Source organism: Protobothrops mucrosquamatus, unplaced genomic scaffold (assembly GCF_001527695.2).
Source record: "Protobothrops mucrosquamatus isolate PMUCROS unplaced genomic scaffold, P.Mucros_1.0 scaffold2583, whole genome shotgun sequence".
Taxonomy (NCBI): Eukaryota; Metazoa; Chordata; class Lepidosauria; order Squamata; family Viperidae; genus Protobothrops; species Protobothrops mucrosquamatus.
In genome coordinates, this window is record NW_015388639.1 from 162900 (window position 1) to 169991 (window position 7092).

Consider the following 7092-nt stretch of genomic DNA (forward strand, 5'->3'; position numbering starts at 1 on the left):
TTGATGTTTGTTTTTTGGAATTTTCAATTTGTAATATTTCATGGTTTTATAAAAGAAATACTGAAAATATTAAGGAACCTAATTCTTTCCCAATAAATCTACGTACAACTTCATAATTGAGTATTCAGAGCCTTTATATATTTTTACAGTATAAACAATATAAACATTTAGCTGATTTATTCTGCACACAATTACAATTCCTGGTTAAACATAAAAAAAATTGTACAGTAAAACTGAATTTTGCCTTATTCTTACTTGACGTTACACAGGATTTTAATTAAAACTTAGCACTTCATGTCTTATTGATATCCTGTGGCAAAGCAAGGATGGAATAATGTGTTCATCCTGGTGCTCCTTGACCTGTCAGCAGTACAATCAGCCATTGTATCCATAGGGGTTGGCTTTGTGGTGGTTCTCCTTTTTCTATGGCTTCTTTTGATCAGCACTGATGGAGTGAGAGCTCATACTTATGAGATGCCATGGGGCTCAGCTCTCCCCTGTTGTTTGATTGTGATAATACCAATTATATATCACAACCTCAGCCCGTGCAAGTGTTGCTGTTAAAATCCTGATCCACTGCCTGTGTATGCTTGAATGGGGCAGAATGGACTCTAGTTTAGTCCTGGCAAAACTGAATGATGTGTTTGGCCTCTGGTTCTGGGGACACTCCTTGCTTTTAGTTTTTTATGTTGTGCTTCCCTGTGCAAATCTAATACACAGTTTGGGGGTTCTCTTGGCTTCAACAGTTCTTGCTTCAAAAGCAGGTATCATCTATTACCCAAGAGGTTTATCTGTGCCAGTTGTAACCATTCCTTGCCTGGGAGGCCCTTCAAACAGCACTCATTTCTTGGAAGCTACATGTAGTCCAGAATGCAGTGCCACAGGTAGTGATGAATGTACCATGGTAGGTGCATGTGTCCATATCGCTTTGTGAGCTGCACTGGCTGCCATTGGTTTCTGGATGAAATTTAAGGTTCTGGTTATACCTATAAAATCCTTTATGATATAGGACCTGGCTACTTTAGGGACTACCTGTCTCCTTTATGTCTCTTCCTCCAGTTAGGATAGTTTGAGTGGGCACACTCCAGATCTTGTAAATTAAGCATTTTCATCTCGGGCAAGCACCAGTTCTCGGGCTCCTGTCCTAAGGAATAATGTTCCTGGGGGATCCTTCTGTTCCCATTCTTCTGAATTCTGCAAATTATTAAAGATCTGATTGTTCTTCCAAGCACTGGGCTGTATGGAGTCTGAGTCCTTTAATTGTTAGTTCTATCTTCTGGTCAGCTATATTCTTTTTCTTTTGATTTTTAATATCTGCTATTTTTTTTAAAAAAAAATATTATATACCCAGAATTGATATGAAGTTAAGAAACTTTGGAATTGAAATAAACTGTCTTTTGCTTCTTTCTATACATAGAAAGGTTTGGTTTACATTTTAAAATAAGGCCATTATGTATTCGTGGGTAGCTAATACTATAGTTCAAATATTTTTGAATGTTATAAAAAACAAAACTACATAGTGTATGTTATTAGTTTTGTTAATTAGATACAGTTAGTCATATTGCTATTTTATAAGACAGTGGGGTAAAATCTGGAAACCCACATGCTTGTTTACATGGCTATGTTGAATAGAAAGAATTTGTCTTAGAAAGCAAGTTGACCATTCCTCGTGGCAAAACCGCTATGCTTATTATCGTGGCTCTATGTTTAGAAAAGTAGAATTTAGATATTTGCAAATAAACAGTATTAGTAACAAGGGCAATCATTCAGATTCTTGTGACTACCTATCTCAGACAATCATGCTAAGTGACTCACAGCTACCAGAAAAAAATCAATAGTATAAACACTTCATATTGCAGGGATCCAGATGAGAGGTGACTAAGGTCTGTGTAATTGTGAGAGGGTCCTCTTATTCCTGGAAAATCACAATTGACATATAAGATGGATTCGTCTAATAGCCACAGCTGCCACCTGCTCATTGAACAGGAGCCTTGAGTCAAGAAGGGTCACCAAATTATACATGAGTTCTGCCTGCAGGAGTGCAAGCCTGTTAAGAACTAGAGTTGTTAAGTCCCTGGAAAGAGAACATTCTAGAATCGGAAGCCGCCTGGTTTTGCTGAGAATCAGCTTAAGCCTGAGCCTCCTCATCCAGATCCTCATAGCCTCCAGGTACTGAGCCTGGATTTCCGTGGTAGACAGGGAATGAGATATAAAGCTGGGTATCACTTTATATCATGTATGACACCTGACCTGCACTACCCTCACTCAGAGTCTGTGGGGAATGCGGGAAGTGGGGAGAATGCGAAGCCTGTGGGATTCTACAGTAGGCGGTCCTCATACCCTTCTTTTTCCAAACCTATCAATGCCAGGTGAGATCAGCCCTGGAGGAAGAACATAATGCCTCTCACTTTTGACCTAGACTTAGCTTAGAAAGATACTATGAACCAACTATTTGGGACTTGATTTTAAAAACTGATTCATTTTTCATTGCACAATTCTGCAAACAATACATTGCAATCAGTAGAACAGGAAGCTTATTTTTGTTAATCTGTCCCATGTACAGCACTATAAGAATCTGCTCTAAACGGCTATTGGATCTCCTAGAATATCACAGAGTTAATGCTGGGAATTACAGGGGCCAATGGAAATCGTTTCCTCTTTAGTACATAGAAGCATCTAGTTAGTGGAGCAGATGCTCCCATCTGAAAGAAGGAGCTTGTTGAGGGGACCCAACCCAGGATGTTCATCTGTAATCTGCAAATCATTTTCATCATATAGATTTATTCAATCTTTTGAGTTTTTTCAAAAATAAGTTTTAACAAGGTAAACATGTAAGAAAATCAAAATCCATAAAAGATAGAATCAAGACCTTTCAAAGTTCTTCCTCCCTGCAGTAGATTTTTTGACAGTTTAAATTCATTGCTAAATCTTAGGCATTTTGTTGCATTTGTTAGCAGTTAACCTGCATTAGAACTGGATTTGCCACCAGAGTTACCTGATTTTCTTGTTGCTGTTGTTTTCATCCTGATTGCCTGGTGACAGTTAGGGCTGAAGTACTAAGACACAACGAATGACTTCTGTTGATAATTTAAATAATGGAAATCCAGTTCTGATGCAGGCTGACTTCTAGTGAGTGGCTCATCTGTTCAAGATGTATACAGAATGTTAGTAACAGAATGGCTGAATGACATGTGTAAAACAACTGTGATTAATGAAGCTATATGAATGTGCATGTGACATTTGCCCTTACATTTTTTCTTGGCAGTAGCTGGTCTTGTCAGGATTTAAAAGTGAAGCAAAGTTAGGCCTAATTAGGAACAGAAGCAACCAGAAAATCCCCAAACAATAGGCTTGACTAGGACATCAAAACCCATACCAGAAAAGTAAGCAATGACAAACCACTTCCATAGCATTGGCAAGAACACCGCCTAGGTCCATGTGTCCATGTAGTAATCATCAGGAGCTGAACTTGACTGAAAAGTGATTCCACTTTTAGCTAATCTTATAGTTGGAAGTAAACTCAAACTACACCTTCAGAAATCTACATAGCAGTGAGTATCCATTTTAATATGTAGTCACAAATGTCAGATGGTTACATTTGTATATACCCTGCTTTTTTCTTGTAAAAAAAGAGTACCTGTGCCACACCATGCATCTATTTTGTTAATAAGTTAACGTTGTCTCTGCCTACCTTTGGTTTTGCTACATATGTGAATACATACATATTTGTGTCTCAAGGCTACAGTCATGCAATTGATGAAAGTAAGGTGAAATTTAAAAATATAATCAATGTCTTTAAGATATTATAAAGTTAATTGTTAAATGTTTGCCTAATGATGTGGGAATGACCTCAGATTTATTGCAGTATTTCATTGTATTTTTACAAACCCTGAAAAGTAAAACATATTGTACGCTGTTCTCATTCCAATAAGCTGAAGTGATTTACTCTCCCTTTTAAAATGTAGCCTTATTACTCTTTTCCCATAGTACCGCCAAACTTTCCTCCTTCTGGATTATGTCAGGGACTATATTTTGCAGCAGAGCTTTTTATACCAACTGGGAGCACTTGGGTGGAGCAAATTGGCAAGCTGTGGAGTCGCTTCCTGTATTTGGGCAAATGTGCTTATGCACAATCACCTGATTATAACTTTGCTGTAGAAGGAGGGGAAAATAAACAGGAGATTCTTCTCCTGCTCCTCCTTTCTAAAAAAAAATATGCATGCAATGTTATAAACATGGATTTTTGGGAGTAGCAGCCTTATATTTTGGGATGTTTAAGAATATTGCCCACAATTCAACATGTAGTTAAGCATGCTTAGTTGTGCCTTTTGTTGGTAGTTCCACTTACATATATGTTAAACAGGAGAAATTTTTATTATTATAAGACTGTATTTTTTTTAAAAAAAAAAGGTTAAAGTAGGACCTTTGAAATATATTTTTAACTATTTTATTAACTTCAATTCACTATTCTAAATCTACTTAAGCAGCTTTTATCATGCAGCCACCCTGCTCCCCCCTCCCCTCATGCTGTATATGCTTGTGGTTGTTACAAATTTTTAATACCTGAATATAGAAAGAAATGAAACAATTTCTTTATGTGATTCCTACTCTTGGAGTGATATTGGGAATATAAGGAATTCAGTACAAGATAATTTAAGAACCTGACTTTTGATACACAAAATTAGATACAGAAGCTTGATTTTAAAATGTGGCATTATCATGAAAAGAAATGAACAAAAGCAAAGGGCAATAGAGAAGTATATAAAGACATAATATTCCCCCCTAAGACATCATGTTAATTTTCAGTTTGGATATCTAAGTGATTGTTTAAAATTACTTTTCTAAAGATAGCTACCCTTACCAGTGACTTTCTATGCGCTCTTTTCTGCTTTGCTGATAACTGAATTGTAAAATACCCCAGCAGGACAGATCACGGTCTTGCGTATCAGATTGTGGCTAGCTATTGATTTTCTTTATTAATTTTCAGATCACAGCGAAAAACTATATATATATATATATCCTTGTATGTTACAGTTCTCAAAAGAAACATACGAAATGAAATGGGAAAAGAACATTGATTTTTTTTCTAATAGGAGTGCCACCGAAGTTCATGTGGTTGACTCCTGAAAGAAAATGTTCATATTTATTAAGATCTTGAACAACCTAATAAAAATAAGGGAGTGATAAAATTGGAATAATTTGCAGTTTGATTACACACCCTGCTATTTTAGTTCAAAAGTAGATGAAAATAATCCTTAAAGGTCTTTGATTTCAAATGTTTTTGTAAAGAAGCAAAACTTGAATATATCTCCAACCTTTTTTTAAACAAATAACCAGCCTTTTCAACAAATTTAGGGAGGGGGAGCAATAAAAATATTTTTCAATAAATACTCTATACCTATGGAATAGCTTCCCCCTGAACACTGAAATTGCACCCTACTTAATGGTGTAGTCTAGGAAGGTAGTCAAAATAGAACTGTTTCAAAGGAAGTTTCAATTTGTGATGTTATTAAGGTGGTCATATTTAACATTTAAATACCTTGAATTGTAAATTACTAGTAATATATATTATTTTTTATCAAATTTTGAAACTGCCCATCTCCCTCACAGAGGGACCTTGGATGGTGTATAAATAAATTATGTTAACTGCCTCATTAAATAATATTTTAGGTATGACTCTGTAAGTTGTTTTGGGGGGATAATACTATTGCTCACTGAAACTTGAAACAGCAAGGGTAAAACAGGTTGTTAAACCCCTTAAATCGGAAAGTTTGTAGTATTCAAATGAGAGTCTTCAAACATAAAGAGACCAATCTTCCATATATTGAAGTGATAAAGTAAGATATATTTACTAGAGACTCGATGTGATTGCACTCTATAAAGAAATATTTGTAAAAAATAAATCCAAATATTTAGCATTATTCCTTTAACAAAAGGGATGGTTCTCCAGCACTGAGATGGAGACTCCACCATTGGGTAGTAGACTGTATTCCTGCCCAATCAGATCAAGTCAGCCAAAGTTGCCACGCCCGTCCTGGACCGTGATCTCCAGTCTTTGACTTGATCTTGCCCAGGACAGACGTTGCAAGTTTGGCTCTAGGCAGGTACAGTCATTGGTGGGTCTCCATCCCATTTCTCATTCAAAATTTACAGAATTAGGGTAATTATTTACTAAATTTGGCTTCTTCTCCCCTCTACGTTCCCTGTAAGCTTTCTCCCTTTTCACAGGGGCTAACGGCCGTTAGTCTAAAGGGTTCATTACTCAAATAGGATTGGGCCTTGCAGGGACTGGAACAGGGCTGCACTTTTCCCCCAACAGGAGGCCAACGGCTGTTGGACTCAAAATCCCTCCAGCCTGACGGAGCTTGCGGCTGCGGCTCCGTAGGCTGTTTAAACGGGGAAAGACAGCCTGGGAGGCAAATTCCTTTCCATCGGTCGTCAGGGAGACATCGGCTGCTGTCTCCCTCAGACAAGCCTCACGGAGTCCGCGGCTGCGGCTCTGTCGACTCGGACGTCCTTTTTCGCGACGAGAGAAGAGAGGGGAAGCCCCACGATCGTCTCCGAGGTCGTTTTCTTTCTTCTCGGGACTGCGACTGCAGTCCTCGTGGAGGATTATTGTGAGTTTTTCTCATTTTTCGTTTGTGGAGGTGCGCGCGCGCGCTTGCCTCCTCTTCAATTAGTGTTTCGGCCGGCTATCGGGGACTAAGTAAAAGTTTATTTCCCCCCGATTCCTCCCTTCTTTGCGATCGGCTGTTTTGGCCGACTCTCGGGGACGGGGAAATAGTTTCTTTTTCCCCGATTCCTCCCTTCTTTGCTGGTTGGTGTGCGGAGGCTCTTCAGAGAGCGGGGGGGGGTGCTAACAGTTTCCCCGGCCCTGCTAGTATTATTTTATTTTTATTTATTTATTTTTATTTTTCATAATTTATATGCCGCCCTTCTCCCCACGGGACTCAGGGCGGCTCACAGCATATTAAAATAACACAATACAAACAACACACACAACATTTCCCCTATAAAAGCCAATTAAAACCAAATATTTGTAGCTGTGACATTATTAAAATCATTAAAAATTATCCCTATTTAAAATTCACC